At 44.4% G+C, this 14,259-nt stretch overlaps 1 long non-coding RNA gene across 1 annotated transcript in view; it reads right to left on the minus strand.

Moving 5' to 3' along the window:
• Positions 1-1,524: 1,524 nt before the first annotated feature.
• LOC128775538 (uncharacterized) overlaps positions 1,525-14,259 on the minus strand; it is a 36,730-nt gene continuing 23,995 nt past the window's right edge. Inside the window, exon 2 of the long non-coding RNA XR_008420296.1 lies at positions 1,525-2,731. This is a non-coding gene — a long non-coding RNA (uncharacterized LOC128775538). The remainder of the gene's footprint in view (positions 2,732-14,259) is intronic.

The following is a 14,259-nucleotide window of genomic DNA, read 5'->3' on the forward strand; positions in this document are numbered from 1 at the left end:
AAATAGAGGGGATGCCACCAAAAAGGAATGAGGAAGAAATGTCATGCATGCCAAAACGTTGGACCCAGTAACTTATTACCTTCTATTAAATTAGATGATAGCTGTACGATTTATAAACCTTTTTCAAATTATGCAATTCGGTGCTGGCACGTTGTGGAAAATGATACATCCACCCCCTGTGGTGGCCCCGTAAATTGATAGAGTCCTTTACCAAACCAATTTAATGGTGCATTCAAGAGCCTGAAAATGTTCAGGTCCCTTGGTCCAGTAATTTATGGGAATTTTATTTTGAGTAAACAAGCCAAAGGAAGTTAAAGTTATACGCAGAAATAATTTCATGGAGCACAATTTCTAATATTGAAAATTTGGAAGAAATCAAAAGGCTTAACAATAGAGGAATATTAAAGTAAATCATAGCAAGGCTACTCAATGAAATACTATGTAGCTATTAAAACGTCAACAATAAAGAACTATACAGACACAAATGCAGAAGGTAGAGTACTGAATGAAAAAAAGCAGAATGTAAAATTGTACCGATGCCATAATTATGGTGGAATAAAAATATATTACCTATGTTACCTACAAATAATGGCTAAATGGAGACATGAAGAAATACAAATGATTTTATTGTTAGGAATTCATGTGTGAATTTATCTGTTTTTATCTTAGAGTATATTTACATCATTATAAAGCTTAGTACACAAAAGCAAATCTGAGCGTGAGCACAGAGAGGATGTCCCCCAGGCTCACAGTCTCCTCCACTTACATATGATGGATTCGAGAGGCCATTATCACTAATTCTCAATCTAAAATGTCCCTCCCCTTAGGTGGAGAGAGAAAATTGAACTTACAGTACAAGGCACTGCAGTGATAGGTTTGTCACACCAATAAGGCACTGCGTCTCCCTTCCAGTCCAGAAGTAGGTACGCCACAGTGTCTGACTCTTGTAACCGGGAAACCAGCCTGTCTCATGCAAGCCTCACAAAAACCCTATGAAATGTGTTCTTTCCAAAGGAGGAAACAGAGTCTGGCTTTCCACAGGCAAAAACAAATCTCAGAGAGGTTATATGGTTTGCCCAAGGTCACACGGCAAGTTGGTAGTGGAACGGATTGTGGAACGGATTGTGGAATGGACTCCAAGGCCTCCTCATTCTGTTCTCGCAACCACTTGCCAGCCAGCTCAGAAGACGAAGGTGCATTGTCTGTGACAAAGCCCTAGCCAGTGTGCACGTAGGACGTCAGCCCACTTGGCCCCTGAGATTTTAGGCCAGTGCTCTCAATCCTGGTGGTACATTCGAATCGTCTGGGGGTAAATTTAAAAAATTTTGGTGCCTGGACCTCACCTCCAGAGATTTCGATTTAATTGGTCTTAAGCATAGCTAAGACAAGGGTGTGCTATAAGAACTCCCCAGATTCTCCACAGAATGAGGGCTGAGAACCACTGGCTTAGTCCCTTTGCATTTCCAGACTTTCTCCTGGAAGCCTTTCAACTGGCTCCACAATGTGAATTAGAACAGCACTCCATTCACTTTTTAAATTCTTTTATTGTAGTGAAGTACACCTGACATAAAATGGACCATTTTAATCATTGTAAAGTGTGCGGTCAATTGTATTAAGTACATTCACAGTGTTGTAGAACCATCACCACTGTCTAGTTCCAGAGCGTTTGCATCATCCCAAACGGAAACCCAATAAGCAGTCAACCCCCCATTCCCTCCCACCTGTTGGCAACCACCAATTCGCCTTCTGTCTCTATGAATTTGCTTATTCTGGGCATCTTATATAAATGGAATCATGCAGAGTGTGGTCCTGGCTTCTTTCATTTAGCATAATGAAAGAAGGTTCATCCATATTGTAACATGTATAACATACATGTAACATATGTAACATGTAAAAAATACTTGTTATTCTTTCTATGGCTGAATAGTATTCCATTGTACAGATATACCACATTTTGCTTATCCATTCATCTGTTGATGGATATTTGGGTTGTCTCCATCTTCTGGCTTCCATTCACTCTTCTCCCCAAATCTGAAGTCCTTTAGGGCACAGAAGACCTGGAGAGGAAGAGCTTGGGAGAGCCAAGTCTTGGAGTAGACGTGTAGTTTTCAAAGAGTGATCTCCTGGGATGCCTGGGTGGCTCAGTTGGTTAAGTACCTGACTTCGGCTCAGGTGGCGATCTCACGGTTCATGAGTTCATGCCCCACATCAGGCTCTGTGCCGACAGCTCAGGGTCTGAAGCCTGCTTCAGATTCTCTCTCTCTCTCTCTGCCCCTCCCCCACTCACACTCTGTCTCTCTCAAAAATAAATAAAAAAATAAAACATCAAAGTGTGATCTCCCAACCAGCAGCACCTAGGAACTTGCCAGAAGTGCAAAATCACCATCCCTGCCCCCCCAAATTTACTGAACCAGAGTCTCAGGGGGGTTGAAACTCTATGTTTCAACAAGCCCTCCAGGTGACTCAGACACAGGCTGGCCTTTGAGAACCACTGTGTCACTGACACTGGCTGGGAGGTCCAACTTGATGCGTGTTTGCTGCCTTCACTCAGGTCAAGCTGCCCCACGCTGCGAGCAAAGCACCTTCGGGGCAGCGCCGTCCAGCCCTGGGCAGCCTCCCTGGCGGTGCAGTAATAACACCCCATCTGTCGGGTTGCAAGCTGCTGGTGTCACTGGAGTTCAGCGGTGTGTGAGACAAGGTTGACACGACTCCCTTGTGTTATCACAGCTCTCTGTAATAAACAAACACATGTTGTAAGAAAAGAGACGTAGCTGTATCCTAGCAGTTTTCGTCGCTGAGTGTCTCTTACACAGGGAACCGCAATCAACACGCTCACTTCAGAGAAGCTACCAGAAAACAATTGGCAGGGTCTCCAGAGTCGTGGGCTTTCTGCTTCTCCTTCCTGCCTTCGAGGATCCCTGCTCTTCCCTGCTCACCTGTCCGTCCCGTGGGCCATGTGTCACACCATGTCCACACCTTTGCTCAGGCTGTTTCTCTTCCTTGTGACACCCTCCTCCTCACTCCCCACTCATCAAACCCCATCCATCCTTCATTATTCATCTGACTTCCACTTTCTCTCCTGAAAGCCAAGGCGGGGGGGGGGGGCATCCCAGCCAATAGCCATCTCCTCCCCTGGTTTTGGTGCCTCATTCCTTATTTATCATATTGTATGGCCATCTTTCATTTGGGGTCATTAAAAAAAATAGACTCAATTTTTTTTAAGTTTATCCATTTTGAGAGAGAGCATGAGCAGGGGAGGGGCAGAGAGAGAGAATCCCAAGCAGGCTCCACACTGCCAGTGTAGAGTCTGATGAGGGGCTTGAACTTATGAACCATGAGATCATGACCTGAGCCCAAACCAAGAGTTGGACACTTAACCGACTGAGCTACCCAGGTGCCCCAATAGACACTTTTTTAGAGCAGTTTTAAGTTCACAGCAAACTTGAACAGACAGTATGGAGGTTTCTCCTCTATACTTGCCCCCCTCACACACACAGCCACCCCCATCATCAACCTTCCCCACCAGAGTGGTACCTTTGTTGGTGAACACACAGTGACACATCATTATCACCCAGAGTCCATCCTTTACATTAGGGCTCACTCTTGTACATTTCATGAGTTTAGACAAATGTACAATGACACGTATCCACCATCACAGGATCACATAGAATAGTTTCACTGGCCTAAAAATCCCACCTACTCATTTATCCCTCCCCACAACCCTCGGCAAGGACAGATCCTTTTACTGTCTCTGTAGTTTTATCTTTTCCAGGATGTCACATAGTTGGAACCATAAGGTACACACAGTACATAGTCTTTTCAGGTTGAATTCTTTCACATAGTAATATGCATTTAAGTTTCTTCCATGTCCTTTCATAGCTTGAAAGCTCATTTCTGATCACTTTTATCATATTACTATTTTGTCCTTAGTTTGTGAGATTTTAATTCCCAGCTATCCTGTAAGCTCTGATATATACAACACAGCAGGGGGGAGATGCCGTTTAAAACCATGACTGTGGCCACTCCCACACAGTAGGACATAAACTATCTTACGGGAGAGAAGCACGCTATGTGAGCCTTGATGAGGCTTTATGGCTGAGAAAATCAAGCTCTGGGCATGGCCTGGGAAGTAAAGGGGAAGATGAAGAGTGAACTAGATTCTGTTCTGTTAAGGAAGGAACTGGAATTTGAGGATTGGAGCAAGTAGTGAGCTGAGCAGACAGCAGCTCCCCAGAAAGAGCAAGCCTATGAAGGTCCTGCCAAGCCAGGGCCTTAAGGGAACATGGCCAGGGATGCTGATAAGGACAGGACATTTGGTTTTTCTGCTACTGCCTATACTATGCTGTGCCCCAAGCCTCTGCTCAGACCAAACACAAAGCCTAAGGCACAAAGGATAAGGGAACTGGGGCTCTGTACAGCTGAGGGTTACAATGGCAGGGGAAAAAGCAGTCACACCTGGGCCTGACAAGCCTGGTGGGCTAAGCAGGAGACCGCTGGCCATCAGAGACAGTTCTGTGGAAATCCTGATGAGGGCCCAGCTCTCACAGAAGGGGAGACAGGACTCGGCCAATTAATCTGGATCACAAGAAGAGGAGGAGCCCAGAAGGCTGGACCTTTCTGGATCATTCTGCTGTGATGGTGGTTAAGTTGGCAGACTGGGGGGGAGGGTGTGCAGAGGAGGAGGGGGCTTTAGCTGTGTTTCCTGCCAGGTGGTTTAGGGGGTCTAATACATTAGGCAAAACACAATAAAAGGAATGTGTATTGTGGATCTAATGGGTGCCATTCATGTTTTTTGAAATAGTCCAAACAGGAAATTAAGTGCCTTGATACTTTTGCAGACTAAAATTACTACAGCCATGATAAGAGACTTTTGAGTCCTTAGTCATCCGTATGTCTGTGCATTCAAGTGGATGGAAGATCCCTTTCTAAGGTGGATCTTAGACCTATTCCTCTGTTTGCCCTCCCCTTTTCTGAGCCAAGGTCGTGAACACCTTCAGTTCAAGCCCTTCCATAATCTGATAATCTGTTGTTTCTATCTCATCTTGGCTAATGGAGAAACCACACTGCACCACACTAACTGAATGCATGGAACATCTGCCCCTCAGGAACTTCTCAGGATTTAGACATTTTCTTTCTTTTATTAATTTGAGAAAGAGCACACGTGCACGAGTGCACGAGCAGGGGAAGAGAAGACGGAGAGGAAGAGAGAATCTTAAGCAGACTCCATGCTCAGCACAGAGCCCAATGCAGGGCTCTATCCCACGACCTTGGGATTATGAGCTGAAATCAAGACTCGTACGCTCAACCAAGTGAGCCACCCAGGTGCCCCTAGACATTTTCTTGAACTCACCGCTATGCAAGACCTGTCAAAGGCTCAGCTGACAAGGACCGTTACAAGGATGTTGAGTCTAACCAGTTTTCCAGAGCAACAGAGGGGCGTTGGCACGGGTCCAACGGAGCCTGCCTGCCTAGTGTAGGGCAGGCTAGGGATCATGAGCTCTGTGACCCTGGGTAGCTCTCTTAATGTTTGTTCTGGGTCTCAGTTTACTCATCTGCAAAATAGGGATATCATATTACCAATCTCAAACAGTTGGCGGGCTCAGAGCTCCCAGTGGCATCTCGAAATGCTCAGTAAGCATTAGCTATTATCGCCCCTGGTTAAGTCACAGCAGCCAAGGACTCTATTACGTTTGCTCTCAGTGGAATGCTTTCCATTGGATTATGCTGTGGCTTGTTGCCATTCGCCTCTATTAAGGGACAGCCAGTGGCACTTGTTACTGGGTTTACTCTAAAGAAGTTGGTGGGGACACTGTTTATAACATTGCAGTGTCCTCCTTAGAAGGACTCTAGAGAATCTTTCTTTCCACCTTAGTCTAGGAAGTTGCCTCTCCTGAGCACTCTTTTCTTCTTATGAGTGCTGTGAATGATTTAACATCAGGTTCTGTCCTCACAGTGGCCCTGGGAAGGCAAGTGCAACTTTGCAGTAAGTATTTGTATACTGGCTTCACAGCTGGTTCCATTTTATGACCCTGCCCCTTGTTTTCCTTATGAGGCATCGTTCCTTGCCTGGGAATAATAATAATTAATAATTAATAATAATAATAATAGGGGCAGCTGGGTGGCTCAGTCCATTGAGTGTCCGACTTCGGCTCAGGTCGTGATCTCATAGCTTGTGAGTTCGAGCCCCACATCGGGCTGTGCTGACAGCTCAGAGCCTGGAACATGCTTCAGATTCTGTGTCTCCCTCTGTCTCTGCCCCTCCTCCACTCATGCTCTATCTCTCTCTCTTTCAAAAATAAATAAACATTAAAAAAATTAAAAGAAAAATAATCCACTGATGCCTTCTGTAGGTCAGGCAGGGGCTAGGAGCTTTACGTGATCTGCCATTGATGTTTGCCAAATTCCACTAGGAAGACATCATTTCCAATGTCTACATAAAGAGACCCTGGGCAGGAACATGATAAGATCCATCCAGGTCCATGGGGAGGGGATTGGGTGCCCCGGGATTCCAGCCACACTGTCGCACATGCCTAACTGATGTTCTTTCCTACAATGGGAGACAGTTCTGTGTTCTGTCACAGTCCCTTAGGGAACAAGGCATGGTACAAATCAATGAATCACATTTTTAAAAATTTTTATTTTTGCAGTTTATTTTTGGGGGACAGAGAGAGCAGGGGAGAGGCAGACAGAGACAGGGAGAGAGAGAGAGAGAGAGAGAGAGAGAGAGAGAGAGAGAGAGAGACAGAGAGAGAGAGAGAGAGAGAGAAAGAGAATATCCCAAGCAGGCTCCACACTGTCAGCACAGAGCTCAACGTGGGGCTCGATCTCAGGAACCGTGAGATCAGGACCTGAGCTGAAATCAAGAGTCAGTCACATAACTGACTGAGCTACCCAGGAGGCTCAATGAATCACATTTTAAATGATGCTTTCTCTTGCTAGTTCCCTTATTTAACTACTGGCACTATGATTGTGGTGTTGGATGCTTCTAAGTTCCTGACCCACAGCCCTGGTGCAAGAGCACAAGTGAATTCTGCTCCTGGTGCCAGGGATATGATTTGTCTATCACAGGGGGTGTCTTCCTGACTCCAATACCAGGACTGATGGGGTTTGCGTATTCTGTGTCATCCACTACTCGCTCCAGCCTAGTTATGTCATCAGGTTACTTCCCACGTGAAAGGTGGGATTGGGATATGTTCCCACATGCCTCTGGACGAGGCAGCATGACATAGCAGTTAAGACCCAGGCTGTGAAGTCTCTTGCTCAAATTTGAATCCAGGACTGCTTCTTCTCACTGTGCCTCAGTTTCCTTATCTATAAAACGGGTATGATAAAAATAGCAAAACCTGTTCGTGGGGAGGTAGTGTAGTATACTAGTTAAGAACACAGAGCCCAGCGGTCTTCGAATCCAGGCTCTGACACTAGCTGAATGACCCTGAGCAAGTTTTTTAAGCTTTATGAGCCTAGATCTTCATCTACAGAATGAGGGTGCTGGTAGCTACTCCTTCAGAGGAGAAATAACACAAATCAATGTACACTCGAATAATTTAAACTACGCTTGGCAAACAGTAAGCACCATGTTAACTGTTAGCTATTATGATTGCTATTATGATACCTGCAAGGTGCTTCGAGTGGTTGGCAAATGCTGCTTGCTAGCATCCCCCCAAGTAGCACTCGGAAACTTTGGTCTCCTCCAGTGTGGGCAAGGGCACAGTCTGCATGGGAAACTTGAGTGTGAATCCTCCCAAGCCCTCTGGCCCTGCCAAAGCAAGGAGGGAAGCCTGGAAGGAGGGCAGAGGGGAGGACAAACCATCTTGGATGCACCTAGAGGAAGCTTTCTCAGCTCCTCAAGGCAGACAGAGCCTTGACCTTTGAATTTCCAAACTCAATAAACCCAGAAGCTCAACACTTAAGCAGTATGTGCACAAAGGAGCTCCAGAGCCTGACCACTGAGGATGTATTTCTTATGCAAATTCACATGAACAAATAGAATACATTCTTCTTCCTTTTCTAAATAACTCAGCCTGGGAACAAGAAGGCATCATCTGGTTAAGCAGGGGTGAGGCTGTGGCCCAGGTGGGGTCCATACCAGGCCTCCCACCACCTGCTCTTCATGGCTCCTGTTCTCCTCTCTGCCCTCCTGAATCACTTTCTCTTACTGCCATACCTCCAGCTACCTTGGCAAATTACAGACGAGGTCAGAAATAGACACAGGGGTGTTAGAAGAATTTCTAAGGAGAGAAAAACATCTACAGAAACAGAAGCTGGAGTTGAGCAAGAAGAGAATTTTAAGGCTTCAGGTAAAGAAACAAGCATGATAGAGAAAAACATAGGAGAATAGGATGCAAGAGTCAGGATGTATTGTTATGTTTATTATTTAACCCTTATTAAATGCTCACTGTGCATGAAGCATACACGCAGCATCTCATTTGATCTTTGAAGGAAGATAGATGCTATGATCCTCATCACTTTATAGATGGGGAAATTGAGGTTTAGACAGGCTGGGAGATTCGCCTGCTCATCACTGTGCCCAGTGTGAATCAGGAAAGATTGGGAAAGATTCAGAAAAGATCCATGAAGGGGTGCCTGGGTGGCTCAGTCGGTTAAGCGGCCGACTTCAGCTCAGGTCATGATCTCACAGTCGGTGAGTTCAAGCCCTGCGTCGGGCTCTGTACTGACATCTCAGAGCCTGGAGCCTGTTTCAGAGTCTGTGTCTCCCTCTCTCTGACCCTCCACCGTTCATGCTCTGTCTCTCTCTGTCTCAAAAATAAATAATCGTTAAAAATAAAAAATAAAAAAAATTTAAAAAAAAAGAAAAGAAAAGATCCATGAAGACAAAGAGGGATCTGAGATGCACAGCTTTCATCAAGAGGCTTGAAATCCTAGAACCATTTAGCACAGTGAAAGAGGGCTGGGGAGAGGGTATAAAGGGGAGGAAAACTTTGTAGTGATATCCATCGTTCCCTTTCCCTTTTCGTAATGGGTCCTTGAGTGTCCCAGGGACATGGCTGGGGGAATTTGCCCCACCTTCAGTTCCAGGAGAGGGCGCTAATGTGCTTAAGCCAGTCAGCACTGACCATCTCCCCCACCAGCTCTCCCACAGTGAGTGGTGCAGGGGTGAGTGGAAGACCCACTTTGTACCGATAAGAGGTATGTTTCCTGGGGTCTTCTGAGAAAAAAGCATCCGTTCCCTTTGATGGAAGCTCCTCTCTTCACCCCTTCCCCCAAAAATAACTGTATCCACCGGGGCGGAATAAGGAAGCATGTGGCCCTGAGTGGCAACAACTAACAGTTGCTTTCAAATATCCATTCTCCCTTTCTTCTTGGATATAAGAATGATTGATTCAATTTCTGACTAGGCACCCTTGAGTCCAGCAGAAGATTCTATTTCCCAGTCTCCCTTGCAACTGCCTTATGTGGCTCCATTCCAGCCAATGAAATGTAAGCAAAAGGGTTGTATGGTACTTCCAATTAGTCTCTTTACAAGTGAGAGGAGGCAAGGCTTTCTTACGTTCCTTCCTCTTGCCTAGAATTCAGAGGTAATGAATGATGACAGTTCTAGCAGTCATTTTGGACCTTGAGGTGACCTTGAGAAAGGGAGCCATGCCCTAAGATGTGCAACATCAAGTTAGACACCTGTGCCCACGACACGATGGAGCCACCATGCCTGCCGTGGACTGCCTGTCTCTGGAATTCACTTACATGGGGGAGAAATATACATCTCTCTTGTTATAGCCACTGTAACAGTGGATTTTCCATTTCATAGAGTAGACCCAATTCTGATAGATGGACCCACACTTCTGCTTACAACCATCTTGTAGCTACAAAGGGAAGCAAACATGGAACAGGACTGGTACCAGGGTAGCAGAGCAGAAACAAAAGAAACTAGTTCTTTCAATAGATCATGGAGCTGCTGGATCAAGCTTCTCCTAAATCTGACGTTCATCATAGGACTTTGTATCATACATGAACAAATACAATTGCTTTATTCTTGAAGCTTATTTAAATTGAGAGTTTTGCTACTTGCAGCCAAAAGCATCTTAGTAGCTATATACTTACCAATACTCTTCAGAAGGTGATACATTGGGACACCGTATTTCATTTCCACAGGAAGCAGTATAAGCAGAAGTGTATTTAAAGTGCATCTGGGGGTGCCTGGATGGCTCAGTCAGTTAAGTGTTAGACTTTGGCTCAGGTCATGATCTCATGGTTTGTGGGTTCGAGCCCCACAACAGGCTCTGTGCTGACAGCTCAGAGCCTGGAGCCCGCTTCGGATTCTGTGTCTCCCCCTCTCTCTGTTCCTCCCCTGCTTGCACTCTGTCTCTTTCTATCTGTCAACAATAAATAAACATTAAAAAAACAAATAAAGTGCACCTGGGCTCTCTTTACAGTGGACTCATTAAACACATGAATAATACCTGGATAATTTTTTTTTAATCACCTAACATTTATTGAGTCCCTGCTATGGGCCAGGTATTTGATGTAAATTATTGTTCATCCTTGCAATGGTACCGATTGGCAGAAATTCTTATTCTAGTTTTACAAATGGTGAAATCAAGGCCCAGAGGTTTAAATAAGTTGCTCAAGGATTCTGCAGCTCCTGTTGTTTAAAAAAAAATTTTTAATGTTTATTTATTTTTAAGAGAGAGAGAGACAGCATGAGCAGGGGAGGGGCAGAGAGAGGGAGACATAGTATCCAAAGCAGGCTCCAGGCTCTGAGCTGTGAGCACAGAGCCTGATGAGGGGCTCGAACCCATGAACCACAGATCATGACCTCAACCGACTGAGCCACCCAAGCACCCCATAGCTCCTGTGGTTTTAATCTTTGCCTTTGGGAACCTTGCAGCCTGGGCAATTTTGAAGAACATTTGTATCAGACTAGGAAGAGGGGTCTGCAGTTGGGTGACCCAGCATATCTTCCTGGTCAAAGATACAATCGTCCGCTCTCTTTCTTGCCTTGTCTTGCCCTCTCCCACTCTCTGGCCTTCTTGGAGGAATGGCACATTTGGACACTTGGACTATCTCTTCCTCTTTAGGACTGGACCAGTTGTTGAGAGCATATGTCCTGGATATTGAATCCAGCTCGTTGTCTGTCTTAACACATTACTCTGTCTCCCTAGTGTTTGTTCCACTCCTCTGCTAAATGTTTGAATATTTCCTTTTCGTTTAAGATTTACAGTTGAACGTTATGATCCCAAATGGCCTTGGCACCAGGTAAATAGGGCTGATTTAGTGCATCTAGACTGAGCACATCCAACATCATCCAATTCACACCGGGTTTTCGGGCCCTATTTTGTTTTGTGTTTGTTTGTTTGTTTTCTGCCTGTGACTGGGTACACTGAAGAGTTTTGTATAATATATACTGAAGTTAAAGCATGTCACGTTCATTTGCTGACATTACATAGTTCAGTATAAAGTGAACGCCAGCTCCAGAGGTGATGTCATGTGATCTGTACTACCTGTGACTCTACACTGTGTAGAAATGATCCCCTTCTTTAAATATTTTCAGGTATTTCAAAGTAAAAAAAAAAAAAAAAAAAAAAAAAAGCCAGCTAAATAAAATAAAATTTCTTTCCGTTGGCCCAGTTGCCATGTTGCTTCCTTAGATAAGTCACTTTGCAATTATCAAATGAGGTAATATCAGTGAAAGTAGCATGTACAGGAATATATAAATATCAGTCACTAATATTTCTTAGAATGCTCATAACATCAGACAAGTCAGAGTCTCAAGCCTTTCTATACATAAGCCACCACAGTGTACTTTATTGTGGAACTCTCAGTACATAAAATAATATCTAAGCGGCGCACCTGGGTGGCTCAGTCGGTTAAGCGTCCGACTTCGGCTCAGGTCATGATCTTGCGGTTTGTGAGTTCGAGCCCTGCGTCGGGCTCTGTGCTCACAGCTCAGAGCCTGGAGCCTGCTTTGGATTCTGTGTCTCCCTCTCTCTCTGCCCCTCCCTTGCTCATGCTTTGTCTCTCTCTGTCTCAAAAATAAATAAAGCATTAAAAAAATAATACCCAAGCAAGTTTCCCAAATATACTGATTCTCTGGAATGCTTACCACTCCCATGAAACACTTAAGAGCTTCACTAGTAGCCAGTAAAAGAAGCAATGGGGATCCTTCTGCATCCAGGAAATAGGTACTTCCCAATAAGCAACTTAAAAGCATGAAATTCTATGTTAAATATATTTTATATGCTTATACAACATCTAGCAGAGCACAGTTTAAATAGTGTATATTCAAGAGCACGAGAAGACAAGCCATAGACTGGGAGAAAGTACTAGTGAAAGACACATCAGATAAAAGACTGCTAACCTAGGGGCATCTGGGTGGCTCAGTTGGTTGAGTATCTGACTTCGGCTCAGGTCATGATCTCACAGTTCATGGGTTCGGGCCCCGTGTCAGGTTCTGTGCTGACAATTTGGAGCCTGGAGCCTGTTTCAGATTCTGTATCTCCCTTTCTCTCTGCCCCTTCCCTGCTCACACTCTCTCTTGCTCTCAAAAATAAATAAACATTAAAAAAATTTTTTTAAGACTGTTAACCAAAATATACAAAAACTCCTAAAATTCAACAATAAGAAATCAAACAACCCAATTTCTTAAATAGGCAAAAGATGGGAACAGACCTCTCACCAAAGAAGTTACACAAATGGTAAATAGCATATGAAAAGATTCTCCATATCTTCTATCAATAGAGAATTACAAAATAAAACAATAATGAGAAACTACTCTATACCTATTAGAATCGCCAAAATCCAGAACATGACATCACCAAATCCTGGCAAGGATGTAGGGCAACAGCAAATCTCATACATTGCTGATGGGAACACAAAATGGTATAGCCGCTTTGAATGACAGCATGGCACTCCCTTACAGAACAAAATATACCCTTTCCATATATCCAGCAATCACGCTCCTCGGTGTTTACCCAAATGAATTGAAAACTTATTTCTACAGAAACCTGCACATGGGTGTTTACAGTAGCTTTATTCACAATTGCCAAAACTTGGAAACCACCAAAATGTCCTTCAGTAGATGAATGGATACATAAACTGTGGGGTATTATTTGGTGCTAAAAAGAAAGGAGTTATTAAGACACAGAAAGACATGAAGGAAACTTAAGTACCTATTACTGAGTGAAAGAGGTTAATCTGAAAAGGTTACATACCATATGTTCCAACTATGTGACGCTGTAGAAAAGGCAAAAGTGCAAAGACAGTTAAAAGATTTGTGGTTCACCAGGGGTGATTTTCAGGCCAATGAAATTATTCTGCATCATACCGTAATGGCGGATACATTTCATTACACCTTTGTCCAAACCCACAGAATGTACAACCCAGCGACTGAACCACAATGAAAGCTATGGATTTTGGATGACAATAATGTGTCAGCAAAGATTCATGAATTGTAACAAATGTAGCACTCTGGTAGGGGATGTTGGCTGTGGGACAGGCTGTCCACGTATGGGGGCAGGGGGTCCCTGGGAACTCTGTACTTGCTCCTACATTTTTCTGAACTTAAAACTGCTTGAAACAATAAAGTTGGTTTTGCCAGGTAATCGCAAAGGCTCAACCAAAGCCAACTCCAGCTAGAGACGCCACTGTATGCCTTCATTATCCTGGAGGGTGGTAGCACAGTCTGAACAGCACAAAGTAATGCGTTTCCACTGGACACAGTCATGGAAATAGAAGAAGTTTCTGTAACCCTGGAAACAAAGCCAGACATATCATTTCAGTCTAAAGGGCCGATTCTAAACAGCCCTAATGCTATCCAACGCCATTGTGAATGCCACACACGTAGTCCCCACACTACACATGCCGATCGTAGGAGGTGAGGCAGGAAAGTCCGTATGTAAAGATCAGCACCTCTGGTCTGAAATTAAAGAAATAAGTGTGGGAGAACATTGAATGCAAACCCTTTCTCTTCTAAAGCTAAGAAAGCTATTTCGTTGCCAGTCAGAAAGCGTCTTTACAACTACTGTCAGCGAAAAGACTCAAAGAAAACAACCCCATAGGGAAAATCATTTTACTGTGCCTCAACAGTTCTGAGGAAGTTCATGAACATCCACATGAAAGTGTGGTCACATAGCTTACACATCAGGGTGTGCACTGAACTCAGGAGGTTCATATTTTAGACGAAAATAAGCATGGAGTGCAGCTCCCTATTGGAAGCTCTACCAAGACCCAAACTTACAGTTCTGGTTTCTTCGAAAGGACCCTGGGGGGCATTTAGTCCAATCTGCCCACCAATGCAGAAATCTC

This window comes from Panthera pardus, unplaced genomic scaffold (assembly GCF_024362965.1).
Source record: "Panthera pardus isolate Hobbes unplaced genomic scaffold, ASM2436296v1 HiC_scaffold_8, whole genome shotgun sequence".
NCBI lineage: Eukaryota > Metazoa > Chordata > Mammalia > Carnivora > Felidae > Panthera > Panthera pardus.